Source organism: Onychostoma macrolepis, chromosome 17, assembly GCF_012432095.1.
Source record: "Onychostoma macrolepis isolate SWU-2019 chromosome 17, ASM1243209v1, whole genome shotgun sequence".
Classification (NCBI taxonomy): Eukaryota; Metazoa; Chordata; class Actinopteri; order Cypriniformes; family Cyprinidae; genus Onychostoma; species Onychostoma macrolepis.
In genome coordinates, this window is record NC_081171.1 from 15705323 (window position 1) to 15720835 (window position 15513).

The 15513-nt window shown below is 38.2% G+C and overlaps 1 protein-coding gene across 1 annotated transcript in view; it reads left to right on the forward strand.

Annotated features, from left to right (window-relative positions):
• Positions 1-709: 709 nt before the first annotated feature.
• The window catches only part of luzp1 (leucine zipper protein 1), a 43586-nt gene continuing 28782 nt past the window's right edge, over positions 710-15513 (forward strand). Inside the window, exon 1 of the mRNA XM_058749034.1 lies at positions 710-1012. The gene's annotated coding sequence lies outside the window, so the exon portion shown is untranslated. The remainder of the gene's footprint in view (positions 1013-15513) is intronic.

Consider the following 15513-nt stretch of genomic DNA (forward strand, 5'->3'; position numbering starts at 1 on the left):
CTTGAACTATTTCTGACCACTATTTTTATAAAAGTGTTTAAGTGAAACACCTAATATCACTCCATTCTATATATGTAAATGGCAATAAGTTTCATTTAACCCTCTACTGCACTGTTGCCTATGGGTTGTTGTTGTTGCAAACACAATATAGGCCTACAACACAGAAACATTTGATAATGGAGATATGACATTAAATAAACTAGTAAAGTTAAAGGTAACAATTATTGTTGTTGTTGATGTTGTCGTCACTATGCCTGGGTGTTAAAAATGTTAATATATTTTTGGCATGGTGCACTAATTAATATAATTATAATTTAATTAAAAACAATTTCAATTTGTTTGTGAGAAATCATTTCATATTATAAACTATTTGTATGCTACAAGAAATTGTGCTATAGATATTAGATATTGAGATTAGATTAATAATATTATTATATTATATTTTAGATGAGATATTACTAGATATTGCTTACCTTGTGCAGTGATGTCACACATTTATTCAATACAGAAAATATTGCCGTTGTCATTTTGTTTTTATTTACATTTTGTTTTTAATTTTTACATTTATTTTTGTGTTTATTTACATTTTTAAAAACGTTTTAACACCTTTATTAATTGTAGCGCTAAAAAAAGTCCAGCTCTACTTGTGAACTGGGATTCCGTACTTCCCCTTATTCCCCAAGCTTCCTCTAGAGCTCTTTCCCTCTCATCAGGGAAGGCGGGACTGTATTAGCCGGGCAGGGCGTTCTTTCTGCGGTCACAGGCGGCGTAGTCGTTCTAGGGGTGGGTCTTTCTTGGCAAAGGAAAACCCACCTTTTTCATTGTTTGGATCTCGAAGGAATGTGATGGTTTGATCTTGCGGCGCAAGGGAGGGGGGTGAGAGAAGGAACTAGCGAGGACCCTGCTGAGAGCTGCTTTATTCATCCTCAAAAAGTCAAACTCGACTGAGTACTTTGCCCTTCCAGAGAGCTACCTCCGAAAAATTGTGACCGTTCTTCTCCCGGTGTTTAAGGTAAGAGAAAAACGAAGCGGGGCTATTAAGCTAGTTTAATGGAAGGGGAGCTCAATGGTGGAATCTTGCCCCCTAGACACAACTCCAAACTGCGGCAACTTTGTCACCCTCCTCCCCCTCCTGTTCTCTGCAGCGGAGGAGCTCTATAAGCCGGACTGCGGCGATTTTAGTCGAGCTATTTTGTGACTGATGTCGGAATGATAGCGTCGTAGAGATGCGAGAGTAAACTTATCCGGGACTTTCCAAACGGCGGATGTTTAGTAGCCGAGCGGTAACTAAAACATCAACGTGTATGTTCTGATTTTTAGGGGGCTTTACCAGAGACTCCCTCTGCATTCTGATTGAGGCGTTCAGCAGCATCGCACTATGTAGCGAAATAAAGTTTACATTTACAGCATTTAAGCTCAATTTGCACTTTATATGTTGCGCGCGAGCACTGAAATGTCAAACCGAATTAAATTCCTCGCCACGTACACCAGACGTTCCCAAGATTATTGTGAGTTTTCAAACAGGAAAAGTCGCTTTCTCTGAGAACAATACCGCAGACTTTGAGGGAATTTGGGTCGGTTACAAGCCATGGTCTAAATAGTGTCATTATTACTGAAAGCAGTTTTCTATGTGCTTAACCTTGAAAACGTTTTTTTTCGCACGTTTCTGCCGAATAAGCAAGCAAGACTTATTCCGGTGTGGGACTATGTTAAGGGCTTCGGTTATGAAGCTCATGTTCGCCTGTCAGATATCCCGTGTTAAATTTGGATTTCTGTATCGTAACGTGTAGCTTTTTTGACGCAGTGTGCGTCCCGACCTGCACTACTGTCGGACGCGGACGCGAATAGAAAATCTTTCAAGCCGTGGCTATAAATGTTGACAGCCGTTATTAGAGATGCGAGGTGCGTTCACACACGGTGACAGGCACAATTAAGCGCGATTGATGTCTTTAAACATACGCCTAACCTTACATGGCTCATATTTAGGCTTATATTAGAAATGGAAAGTCCTGTTTTTGCCTTGGCCTAAAAATCAGGTGTTTATTTTTGACTTGCGTGCTGTAAGAGAACGGTGGGATGTCGAGTAGAGGTCAAGAAGACTGATGCTTTCCTTGTGTGTTTTGGCAGTCTGTGCATATTAGTATATGTTCATGTCCCTGCCGAGAATACATACACACACGCAAATTAGTTTCATCTCAGTGATTCGAATCTTTTTAATCCTTTCACCAAAAGGTTTGTTCAGTGACTCTTTCTGCAGGTTACTTCGTTCCGCCAGTAGGTGGCGATAATTGAGTCCACGCTTGTCTGCTACATAGTATGCAAAAAGTATTTAGGATAAATTGGCTGAATAATACACCGTATTTATGAAACGGTCACCAAAAATGCATTACTAAGTAAACATGGCAATTACTTCATCAGATTTAAAAAGTAAAAAAAAAAGACAATGTCCCAATTACTTTTTTGTTCATATACGAAAAATTTCCTAGTTAATTTGGTTGTTCATGAATATTCAATTTTGTTTTAAATTATAAACTGAGATTAAATTACTTGTTCAGTGTTCAAAACAGCAGGTGTGTTTAAATTTTCGTACTTATGCACTATTCAGTTCTGTTTTGTCGTATAAATAATGCAGGCGTGTTCACACTGAAAATTCCAACAAGAAAAAATACTCTTCAAAGTGTCCAATAATGAACTTGTTAATTCAAAAATACAAAACTGGAATGTCGATCACTTCACATGCTTAACTAGAGAGTAGAGTACATAATGTAGCCTATGTAATGTCATTTGGTGCACAACTATTGACTCATTAAATAAAGGAGGCGTGTTTATTCAATAGATCCAACCAATGGTGTTGCTTCTTTACAGGCCGTACTCAGATGCTATTGGTGTTAACTATAGTTAATCTATATTGGTATCCAATAGGAAAGCAGTTTTATGCCTCAAAAACTGAATATTTCATTGAATGGGGAAAAAAAAAAAAAAAGTTGTCAAATAAAGTGGTAATGATTTGTTTAATTAAAAGATTCATTCATGACAAATCTATAAAATATATACACATCAGTGTTCATTTGTCAGGTAAGCGGCAGTGGTGATGGTTGGGGGTTGGGGAGCTGACAGAAAAATGAAATAAGCACAGAAAGGACAGCAACCCCCATACAAGCTCCATTACATTAGGCAGGTGGGGCCCATAAAGCAAGAGAGAGGGAAGACGAGTACACAAGTACAGAGAAGACCTGTCATGACCTGTCCCAGACTCAAATGCATTGACGGATTTCCAGTAAGGCTCTAGAACACTTGTCTGTGTTTGTTATAGTATGAACAGTGAAGTAGCTCGCTCAACTACCATTACAGTTTACTTCTAGTATCTTGCTTTAGCCCTGTCTTTGTGTTGATACAGGAATTTTATGGAGTCAGTATTAAATGTTTGCACTTTTTTGTGAGTTGCTTTGATAAAGGTGCTTATGTGAGTCAATGCATTAATTAGATTTTACTGACACTGCATTCTTGCTCAATGAGAGTATTAATTTCCTTCCTTCCTTCAAAAAAAAAACAAACAAACAAAAAAACAATGACCTCAAAGCAAATTAGTCAGATATCAACATTGAAAGGATGTTTGAGATGCCCTCATCCTCAAAACCCCTCAACAAATCTACATAGCGTCAAAGAAAATACAACCCTGTCTCTGACTACATTAAGCATTAAATATAGGTGCTGTGTTTGGTTGTCAGTTGTAAAATCTGGATCCTGAAGCAAAACCAGCTGACAGCCACTCTACTAGAATATGTTCAGCTGGAGATCTGGACCACATTCTAGAGCCGGATGTATTTGCTTTCTGCCAAAAGCCAGTAGACACTCTTGTGTTGTTCTTTGTCCGTTTCTATTGTAGCTTATCTCTTTCTCAGTCTCTCATGTGTTTCATGACCTGCTATGCCTTTTCACATGTCTCTCACCTTAGACGGGCAAAGGTTGATTTCTGATGAGCTGTTATTGTTGGTTATACAACAGTGCATGTGAACTTTGTCAGCTGAAACAGGATGGGTGGGTGTTTATGAGAGAGTGAAGGCAGGGGCAGTTCTCGCTCAAGAGAAAGTTAGGAGACAGTTTGCACAACGATCAAGCGATGAATGCTGGTGCGCTGTAATTCCTGCCCTCCCTCTCCACTTTTCTTTATGAGCAGGCCCTGCTTCTGGTTTTGCCAGTCTACTGATTGCTTTTCCACTTGGAGGAAGCATGCAGTGAAACACTTGTGATGGTTATCTGTGTCCAATAAGAGTAATTACCAGATTTAGCACCAGACCCGAGGATTATGGAGAGGCTAAATGACTAGTTTGAGGTTTAAATTGAATATTGCGGTTCAGTCCTTGTGTTCCCTCTCTTAATCTTCTCTCTTTCTTTCTCACTCAAATGAACCGACAGATTCTGACACCGCATTGTCAGTAGGTCTTCATTCTGTTACAAAATCATAGTTTTACTGGAACATTATGGGACAGTTTGGTACTTTACATGGCGTCATTGTTCTCCTTTCTCTGTGAGAATAAGGCTGTGATTTGGCACTTCTCCTTAAATGCAAAAGGAAGTGAAATTTGTGTATTTTACCACATCGATATACTCTTCACATGTCAAACGGTATAGGGTCGTTGTAAACGTCATTGGCGGATTAGCTTTTGGCATCCAGCAACCGTATTCATAGCACTGCCCTTGAAATTAAAATAATCTTGAAAATGGCGGTGGATACAGCATACATAATCTTGAAAGAAATGAGACAACTTTTTTAGTAATTCTTGGTGTTCCTGTGACATATAATGAGGTGTTCATGGGGAAGGGTGACAAGATCTGGTGCACAGCTGAGTCACTCTTCAGTTTTGTGATGTCAGGGAGTGGGAGAGCTTGCTGACAGACATTTAGCTTGAGGAAGAGGTGTTAAAGTGTGAACACAAGAAGATTACAGCAGCTCCTCCCACTCACAAACATACACTGAACCAGTCCAGTTGTCCCAGTCTGCCCTGAGGACTGATCTTCACACAGTACCATGGGACTCGAAGCAAGGGTGTTTCTTCTGTGACTATATTTACACCTGGTTTTAAAGGGATTATGAATATTCCGTTATCATTTATTCTTCCAGACCTGTATAATGCAAAGAAAGGTATTTTGATGAACCATTTTCATCCATACAAAACAAAGCTAGACTCCATTGACTTTCTGTGTAGACATTTTAATAAATATGTTCTTAAAAGTTCCAGAATCTAATTTGGTAGGCCTTCTGATCACAAGTGTGCTAAATTCAGGTGTAAAAAATGCACCTTTTTTTTGTCATTACCGTTAGTTACTACAGCCTACAGTTTGCTAGCTAGCTATGCCTTCGTCACGTAACTGCATAATACCTGGTTGCGATCATTTACAAAACAGCTCGGTCTCCTTATTAAATAAGCTGCTAGAGGAAGACGGTTGAGAGAGACCTCAGCTTTTCCGCGAGTGGGCGTGGTTTCAGCGCCGCCAGCAGACACGCCCCCAGCATTTGAGAGCAGAGAATACTGAATAAGATTTTGATACCTTATTTTATTTACTTGGCGTTTTTTTTTTTAGCATTCAAATTTGGCTGGGTGGTTAATAACACATTTTTCTGTGGTGTGACAAACTCAGAACACACATTGAATATTGACTTTACACGGACTTTAATACATCTTAACGCAAGCAGGGCCTGTAGAATTTGTTTGATACATCTAACCAATACATTTATTTAAATTGTTGATGACATTTGGGTTGTGGTTTTCACATGAACAAATCTGCAAGTAGTCTGAACTTTTCCTTGAAAACTTGCACACATGCACATTGAATTTGTTTAGCACTAATTGGTTGTTCCACAAGGTGGCAACACTGGCCCGAGCCAATGTTTCACAGTAGATAATTGCGTTGACAAGCGCTTGTGTGAGTGGGTTATGAGATAACCACACCTTTAGTTTAAAAGAGTACAATGACATTTTTATCTGTCATAACTTCTGAAGAAAAATAGAGAAGACACTGAACTAAGATACACCTTTCTAGACTACATGTGTCAACCACTTGTGTTTGTGCACACGCATACTCTAGCACGTATACAAAAATGAAGTATACTTTAGGTTCAAGGGAGAAAGAGTTACTTTTTGTGGAAGTGGAAAGAGAAAGAGTGTCTTATGGTCTGCAATACAGGTTCCTACAGGTCTAATTGATGTCTAGTTGGATTTTTGTGGCATATTGTCACCCAGACAAACATTCGCCATCATTCTGTCTGGTGTAAGACAGACAACAGTCTTTAAATGTATATGTATAGATTTCAGTTCAGTTTTAAATGGGTGTGCATTGACATGCTGCAATTTTTAGTATATTCTATTTGCTGTGATTAAATTGGATTACTTGTATTGGCCATTGGTGACCCTTGTTATAGGCATTGGCTATTAAAAAACCCACGTCAGTTGACCACTTTCAGCATGCAAGAACTCAAAGCAGTTAAGTAATAAAGAGGCACACAGCCAGAACTGATATCTCAAGTACTGCACTGCGTCTGGGATTGCTGATTTGTGCTTGGATATGCTCAGACCTGCTCCTTCTGTGATGTTTTGCATCATAGAAAATACTTGTGAGAAGAACTCATCAGATTCTCCAGTTCTAACCACTCAAAGTCGTCTGTAAAGGATGCCAAATGTCTTTTCTCCTTAAAAGCGCCCCACCCTTTCGCTTTCTCACCTGTGCACAAACACGCCCGTGTTTACATTTGAGCATGTGTACAGAATACAGAAGATTTAGTGTGCGTTAAAGAGCAGGTGTGTATTTATATGGTATTTTTACACCTGGATCCGTGTCGGTGACCAGATTGCAAGTGGTCAGCCGAGAAAGATCGCTGTTCACACCTGGTTATTGGCGTGCATCTCAAATGCTTGTCAGTTAGTAAATGATTCCTCATTGATCTTTGACCCTGTTTTTTTCTTCCTCCTCATGTGTGACAGTATCCACGCTGCTGTTGAGGAGTGTGGGTGTGAGAGTGGGAGTGTGTTTGAAATATCTCTAAGGCCTCCTGAAATAGCTCAGCGGAACCAGAGTGATGTACTCACAGCAGCCCACATGCTCTGTGATGGTGTAATGTTCTCTCTGTATCCGAGACGGCCCGCCGGACACAGCTGCAGCACTCTGCAGAACCAAATGGTTATATTTAAGTTCATTAGCTTCTGTGCGTGTTTGTATTGGGTGGAGATGGGGAATTCCATCAGGGATCTGGCTGATGGCTCACAAGCACTGTCCTGATTTCCTTCTCCTGTGTTGTAAAGTCTAGTGTTCTACAGAGGGCTAATAGGCCTCTTACAGAGTTTTTCCACCTTTAGTCTATGAATCACTAGGACTGGACATGATACTGGGTATTCACAATGTACTTGCCTTGATTTGTTTACAGTTAATTGGTGATTAGAATGCAGTTTTTATGGACATTAAGAAAGAAACCTAATGGATGTTAATTAAGAAAAAAACGCTAGACTGGTTTTGTGATTCTTGTCTTGGGACATTTATTAACAACAGTGATGTTGAATTCACTTTTATGAATCTGTTCCAACTGCCTATTTCGATTATGAACTCGAACAATTCAGTAATCCGTTTGTGTTGTCACTCAAAAATATTCATGTCTCTATTTGACGTCTCATTTTTCTAGTATTAAAAAATAGTTGTTTGTCACCATATATTGTTATATTGGTCCATATAAATGAAAATGATTAAATATAATTTTCCCTAAATTTTTCAATTTAGTGAAAACCCATTTCTGGGTTAACATTAATTAACTTAATTATTTTTATTTATTTAATCATTTTCAATCTAATTGCCTGTAGCTGTGTGGTCAAGATGATGGCTCTTCTGATTGAAGATAAAATAACATTTTTAAACAATTTCACAGAAAATGCAAGAATATGACCGGCTGAAAAAAGATTGAAGAAATATTCAGATATTTTTTTTCTTTTTCTGTATTATATTTATGCTCAATACTTTTGTAACAAAATCAGCCAGCCTTACAAACTTCCTGGTTTCAGGACTCATTCACATTTCACCTCTTCATTTACTGTGAGGCTGTTGCTTTTTTAAATCTGCTCTGGGCTGCCTATTTTTACCCTCCACATGGAAACACAAGCAGAGATTCTCAGGTCCAGCGCTGACCTGATTTCCAGTCTAGCAGAGAGGTTCAGGCATGGGCAGGGAAAGAGGCTGTGCCCTTCCTCCCTCTGCACTGTTTCTCACTGATGCATGAACTCTAGTTTTAGCCGACGTTTTAGCTGACGTTTTAGCCACGTTGCTGTCTACACACAGTACTATAAGTTCAGAGTGAGTGTTATTGAATAAACATTGAATGGACCCATTTGTCAAACATCTGACAGATGAAAGATTTTTTGGAGAGTGAGCCATTGCTTTCGTAATACTTGTGTTTACTGCAATCCGCGAGTAATGCAGCAAGGAGAATTTGGGAGAATCAGATTTTCCTTTATCCTGAACATCTGCCATCACCCATCATGTATTTTTGCTCTATATAGAGGGTAGCAATGTTAAAATGTTTGAGTGTACTTGAGCCCTGTCCCGAATGTCTTTGACATAATGCTGGTTAGTAGGTTAATATTGGTTCTTGGCCATTGTGACATCCACAAGTTCACAACAAGTTCACCATTTGGGACATTGTTTGAGCTGATGTATGTAAGATGGAGTAATGTAATTAAACTAGGGTCATTTGACATTAATGAGGCTTTCTTTTGTTAGTTTCAGATCAGATATAAAAATAGGATAACTTATTCATTTTTTTAGCAAAAAAATTCCACCTTTCTCTTTTTTTGGTGACCAAAATTTCAGTACACCCCTACTTTTTCAGTGGCCTACTCTTTTTTTTCTACATTTATATTTTATGGCAATTATTAAAAGAAATGCTTGATATCTAGTAACCCAAAACTCTTTTTTTCCTCTATAGAACTGTAACCGTAACGGTATAAGGCTGATTTTAAAGTTATTCTACTTTGCTTTTGCACTACATGTCAAACGGACCTAATTGCTTTCCATCCTACATCCTAACAACAAGCTTATTTTTGTAATCAACTACTTGCAAACGCTTAATCTGTTTAAAAATCAAGGGGCCTAGAACGTTGCCTAGAGGGACACCACATATCAAGCTAATGGAAACATGCTAGCATTTGATTGGCATTTGTACTGCTTAGCATTTGGGTAGAAGACGGAGAACTCTATCGGCTGCATCCACTTACTGGTGATGATTCAGCATCATACTGTAAAACCATATATGTAGAATGATTCCTTCTGAGGAACAACATAACACATCCTTTGTCTCATTCTTGACTTTCGCACACACAGATGCACCAGAGCTAAATGCAAGGCGTCTCTAGTGTGGTTTATCCGGGGACAGCGGAACTGCACTATCTTTTATTAGAGGCAGGATAGCTGTGACCTGTGAACTGTGCAAACACGTTGAGAAAGTTAAACTGAGGCTGACGCACATTTGGTCTGCTCTGGTTCGTGGCCTTTTCTCCCTTATCTCTGATCGAAAACATGTTTCTACTGTGACACTCGATTGTAAACATTTTCCCGAGCTCTATAATGGCTTGCATATGGTTGGTGTTTGAAAGGGCATTTCTAACCTAAAGACTGAAAAGTCTGCCCTGCATGTCCATTCCTGTCCTTCATGCATGATAAAACTTACTCTGCTTTTACTTTTACACCTGTAAGGCAATATAAAAAAAAAATGCAGTTACAGTTATTAGTTGTAGACCTTTTTCTGTCAAAAATATACTATGAAGGAGGATAAACTTCACAAAAAGCAATGTTATAGCTCAGAACCAACTTTTTGTTTTTAGTGTAGAGTAGACAAAGCCAAACATATTCAGGAAATTTTCCAAGAATGTTCTACAAAAGCTCTTTTATGGCATAACAAAATAGAAATGACCTCTAGGAATGGTGCACATTGTGTGCAGATGTTCAGACTATTGTTTTCCCTTTTCTGAAGAACATTTATTTGAGAAATGGACGAAATGTGAACATTAGGAATAATGTGACTAGATGGAACAAGGCTTCCTTCTTTCACAGTCAAAATAGATTATTTTCTCCATCTGGATTGGTTTATTTATGATTAATTGAACACTAAGTTTCACTTACATCCCTCAAAAGTTTGTTCTTAAAAAACAGCTTAAAGAAGATTGTTAGGCAAAAAAGGGGACAAGATGGCACAATTTTAAAAAGTTCAACAGTGTCGCTCCTGGGCAGGAATCGTTTAAAATGGTTAAAGGTTAAAATAAAAGGTTAAAGGTTAAAATATCTTTTCAAAATGATGTTTTATTTATTATTTTATATTATTGTTTAAATCATCCTGTGGGCTGTAAGTTTGACACCCCTGCTCTAGACTGTCTCATATACAGTGCCCTCCAAAAGTATTGGAACAGTAAAGACAAAATTGCTCTGTTGGCTGTGGAGTCAAGACATTTACAAATATTATTAAAAGATGAATATGAGACAAAACTACAGAATGTCACATTTTATTATTGGGTGATTCAACACACAGATGTTTTACCAGCTAAGAAGTTCAGCACTTTTAGAGATTCATCCCTCTATCTGATGTGAGCATAAGTATTGGAACAGTTGCCTCACAGGTCTTTCTAAGTGATCAGCTGTGTCCTGTTGCATTAATTCTTCAGATATTAAAAGCAGGGAATGTGTCGTATCAGTTATATCCATTACTTCTGCATTCTGCATGATGACACACACAAACCAGGATGAAGATGAGGGAGCTGACTTTGAGAGAAAAGCAAGCAATTTGGATGCTAAAAGAAAAGAGGAAGTAAATTAGAGCTATAGCAAAAACAAAGGGCATGGAGAAATCAAGAGTTTGGAAACCACCAGCAACCAACAACGACCTGATTGGCTGAGAAAACAACAGTAGTTGATGACAGAAAAATCATAAAAGCTGTGAAAATGAACCCTAAAAGACGTGTCTAAAATCATCAACAACTTCCAGAAAGCTGGGATGATGCTCTGACAATCTACTGTCCTCAGGAGACTTAGAATAACAGAGGCTACACGGCAAGATACAAACCTCTGACCAGCTCCAAAAATAGAAAGGCAAGATTAGAGTTTGCAAAAAAGCACAAAGGTGAGCCAGAAGAGTTTTGGAACTGTGTTTATGGACCGATGAGACAAAGATGAACCTTTATCTAAGTGATGGGAAAGCAAAAATGTGGAGAAAAAAAGGGAACTGCAAATGATCCCAAGTATACAGCCTCATCTGTAAAGCATGGTGGAGGTGGTGTCATGGAATGGGCATGCATGGCTGCCTCTGGAACAGGCCCTCTCAACTTTACTGATGACTTAATGTATGATGACAGTAGCAGGATGAATTTGGAAGGGTACAAAACCATCTTGCCTACCAATATTCAAGAAAATGCCACCAGATTCATTGGGAAGTGCTTCACATTGCATCAGGACAATGACCCAAAACACCCTGCCAGTTCAGTCAAGGAATTTATAAGGGCAAAGAAATGGAAAGTCTTAGAGTGCCCAAGTCAGTCTCCAGATTTAAATCCGATTGAACATAAATTTCACCAGCTGAAGAGGAGAGTAAAGGCAGAAACTCCCCAAAACAAGCAACAATTGGAATTGGCTGCATTAAAGGCTGGGAAAAGCATTTCAAAGGATGAGACCAAGAATCTGATGATGTCTGTGGGTCACAGACTCACTGCTGTGATTGTGCACAAGGGATCTGCAACAGAATAATAGCTTTTAATCTTTTATATCTGCCTTATGTTCAACTGTCCCAATGCTTATGCTCACATCAATGAGTGGGATGAACTCTAAAAGTGCTGTTCTTTTTATTTGGTAAATCATGTATGTGTTGAAACGGCTAATAATAAAATGTGACATTCTGTAGTTTTGTCTCATATTCATCTTTTTGTCATATTTGCAAATGTCTTGACTCCACAGCCAACAGAGCAATTTTGTCTTCACTGTTCCAATACTTATGGAGGGCACTGTATGTATGTCTGAGGCCTCTGAGGGTTTTTATCAGGTCGATCCAAATCTGTAAGGGCTGTTCTCTCTCTCTCTTCTAGTCATCAAAGCCAGGAGATGTTAGCTCAAACTGGGCAGTGCAATGATTTCTCTTCCCTTCGCTCGTTCTCTGTGTTCTTGAGGTATTTTTGGAACTTAATGAAAAGAGAAATCTGAACTGCTTGGCCTTAAAAGGGATGTCTGGGTCAGCTGAGTGGAAAGTTGTGTTATTAATGTGTTTGACGTCTCTCTCACACTGTGTTTTGTTAAAGGGGCTGGAGAACACAGGAATGCTCTGGGTTGGATGGTTAAGTTGGGCTGGACTCAATCTTTGGGGAGGGAGAGGGGAAAAGGGGCATAGTTAGCATTTTTTAGAAGCCTTTCCAGCTCCCTTCAAGGTCCACTTTTTGCCCACTGGGACATGCTATGGAAGAGGCTTGTGAAACACTCAGAATCCTGTTCTGTACTGAGGACTTGAAAGTAATTTAAAAGAGCATTTACTAGAGAAAAACAGCATGAGTTTTGCCCATTAAATGAATCTCTCTGTCTCAGCAGAAACTTTGGGTTTTAACAGCTCGTCATGTGGATACTGATCTCTTGTGTCTTTCCCATGTATGATCCCCTTATTATACTGGAAATTGTACTCAGTTCATAAAGAAGTATTTTAACTGGGTTACTCCGTTACAGGCCATTTACATGCTTATTAAAGAATGGATGAAGAAAAGATTGTTGTTGAGATTGCGGCATATTGGTGGTTTTCCATGATTATTATCTATAATTGTGATGAATTATAGTATGGGAGTTGCAGAAATGAGTCTGTTTGTTTGAGGTCGATTTTGTGTGCTGCCTTTGTGTGTAGCAGAGAGAAAAAGTGCAATTGTTAAACTTGTTAGAGGTTCATTTGTAAGGGTTGATTTCATTTCAGAGTGTTCATGATAAAGAAAAGGTAAAAATATATATTTTTAATAAAAGTAAAATAAAAAGGTAAAAACGTGTACCAATTACAGTGATAAAAATGATTCTGTGGTCAAGTAAATACTATAGAAAACAAATGTAATTACTACATGAAAAAGTTAGTTCAGGCAATGATTAAAAAAACAAAAAACAAAGTGAATTCTATATTAGTACTCAATCCAAGCTTGTAGAAATTAAACCGTAAATATCAACGTTATAAAATAAACTAAAACCTGTTTTTAGGTTTAGTAACTTGTCACATATGGAGTTCATTTTCTACTCAAAATGACACGTTCATACTCAAAAACTCTTGTTACTGTCATTGCACCAAGTATTGAAGTCTCTGCCTTCAGGTGAGGGCTGCATTATTAATTATGTAGATATGGTGTCTACATGATATCTATTGTATTATTTACACATGCACTTTAAAAGCATGGTTTAATTCAGTGGTATATTGAGTAAAATGAAAGTATTGCTAAGTAAGCTTTCACCAAGTAAAAATTATTCAAACGTTTACTTACCAAGCTAAAGTTACTTATTTTCTTTAAATTTACTTAATTTAGGTAAGTACATGAAACATAGTTATGTAATATTTACCTAATTTCTTTATGAATGTTAAGTTCAATAGTAAGTAGATTTTACTTGACAATAACAGGTAAATTGTACTGGGCAGTAGCAGTAAAATTTGCTTAAAGGGGTCATCGGACGCTAAATTCACTTTTTCGTGTTGTTTGAACATAAATGTGTGTTGGCACATCTAACCTATAACGATAAAAATCCACCCAGTGGTTTTTATTTAATCCCTACAAATAATATCCCCTTTTTAAAATCAGGCCGTTCTCAGCTTCTTGTCTGTGTGACGTCACACGGACGAAAGCCGCTCCCATGATTGTTGATTGACAGTGCCGTCTTACCTTAGACCCGTCCTGAGTGAGCTGTGAACAGTCCGACCACCATTGTTTCACCGCCGGAGCAGATGTAGACAAGAATGGCTCCATAGCGATTGAGGTGTTTTGTTGTTGAATGTAATAATGAACATAGCAGTTGTTACGACATCTGAGCTGCTGAAGACGCAGTGGATTACTTTTGTTTGTGAAGGGAATGCGCCCCGATCTACCTAAATGCGTTCATGTTCTCGCGAATCATTCATGATCCAGCTTCACTTAGCAGAGTGGGTATAAGGGGTTTTTAATGAATTTTTGCGATCGCTGTTCCAAATAGCATGCTAGTTAGCAAGTTTCGCGGCTAAAGTAAACAGTCTCTCAGAGCACGGTTCGTCACCCCACAGAAGAGAGGGGCGGAGTGAGCAGAGCTCATTAGCATTTAAAGCAACATTCAAAAAATGGGTTGATTTCTGCAGAGCTGATTTTGACAAGGTAAAAAGGGTGTTTTTACTCTACCATTGAGAAATTTTCAAATAAATCTGATTTGGCAGTCAATATATTTCAAATATTAGTAAGCAGTGAAGCAGTTTTCTATTTCATTCAGAAGTTAGAAGCATCATAACAGAGGTGTTTTCAAGACATTGTATCATTTATTTAAAAGAAAATCATTTAAAACACCTACAATTTGTATGTATAAATTGTTTTTAATGATTGTTTTAAAATAAATTAATACATCTTGACAAAATGACCATGTCATTGACTCACTAAAATAGTGTTGGTATAGTGAATGTTCTTTAGTGAAGTAGTTTAGATGCTGTATTCTGCTGTTTAGTTAATATTTGGCCGTATCCATGCTTCACTGCAACAAGACTGCTCTTAGCTGCTTCCACTGAATAAAATGATCAAAAAAAAGCAATCACTGATGTCATGGTCACCCTGACAACACACAAGATCAGACCAAGCTCTCAAAGCCTTTGGCGATGCCTGGTGACCTGCATTTCCATAGGAATGGCTGCTGCACATATTCTGACCATCCCACTTGCTGTCGATTGGTGACAAGCTGATTGGATTTAGAGCTGTCAGTCTGTCTGAGTATCTATGGGACTAAAGGCCTGAATATAGAGACTGTACTTCTTTCTGCCTTTTTGATCTTTATTTACAGTTTTAGGCAGATGAGACTGTTTCTTTGTAAAATAATTTTATTATTTATTATTTTGTTATTCAAAAAAATTAATATTTTTGTGGAAACCGTGGTAACTTTTTGAGGATTTTTTGATTATGTAGTTCAAAAGAATAGATTTGTTTTGTAACAATATAAAAGTTCTTACTGCCACTTTTGATTCTTTTATAATGTGTCCTTACTGAAGTATTAATTCAAAAATTTCATTGTCTTGTATCTGGTCTGCAAAGGCTTCTCTCTCTACAACAAAGACACATGTGAGACACAACTAGATGAAGTGATAGAAATCAAATGGGTAGAAAGAGGTTAAGAGTGTCTGGATGTATGTGACAGAGGGAGAAATGGGGGCGGCGCAGGCACCTGTATCAACATCCTGAAGCTGACTTTCATAAATCCTGTGCTGTGGTTGGTGGGATTCATTGAGGGGGAGGGGGGTATCAGTGCAGACACACT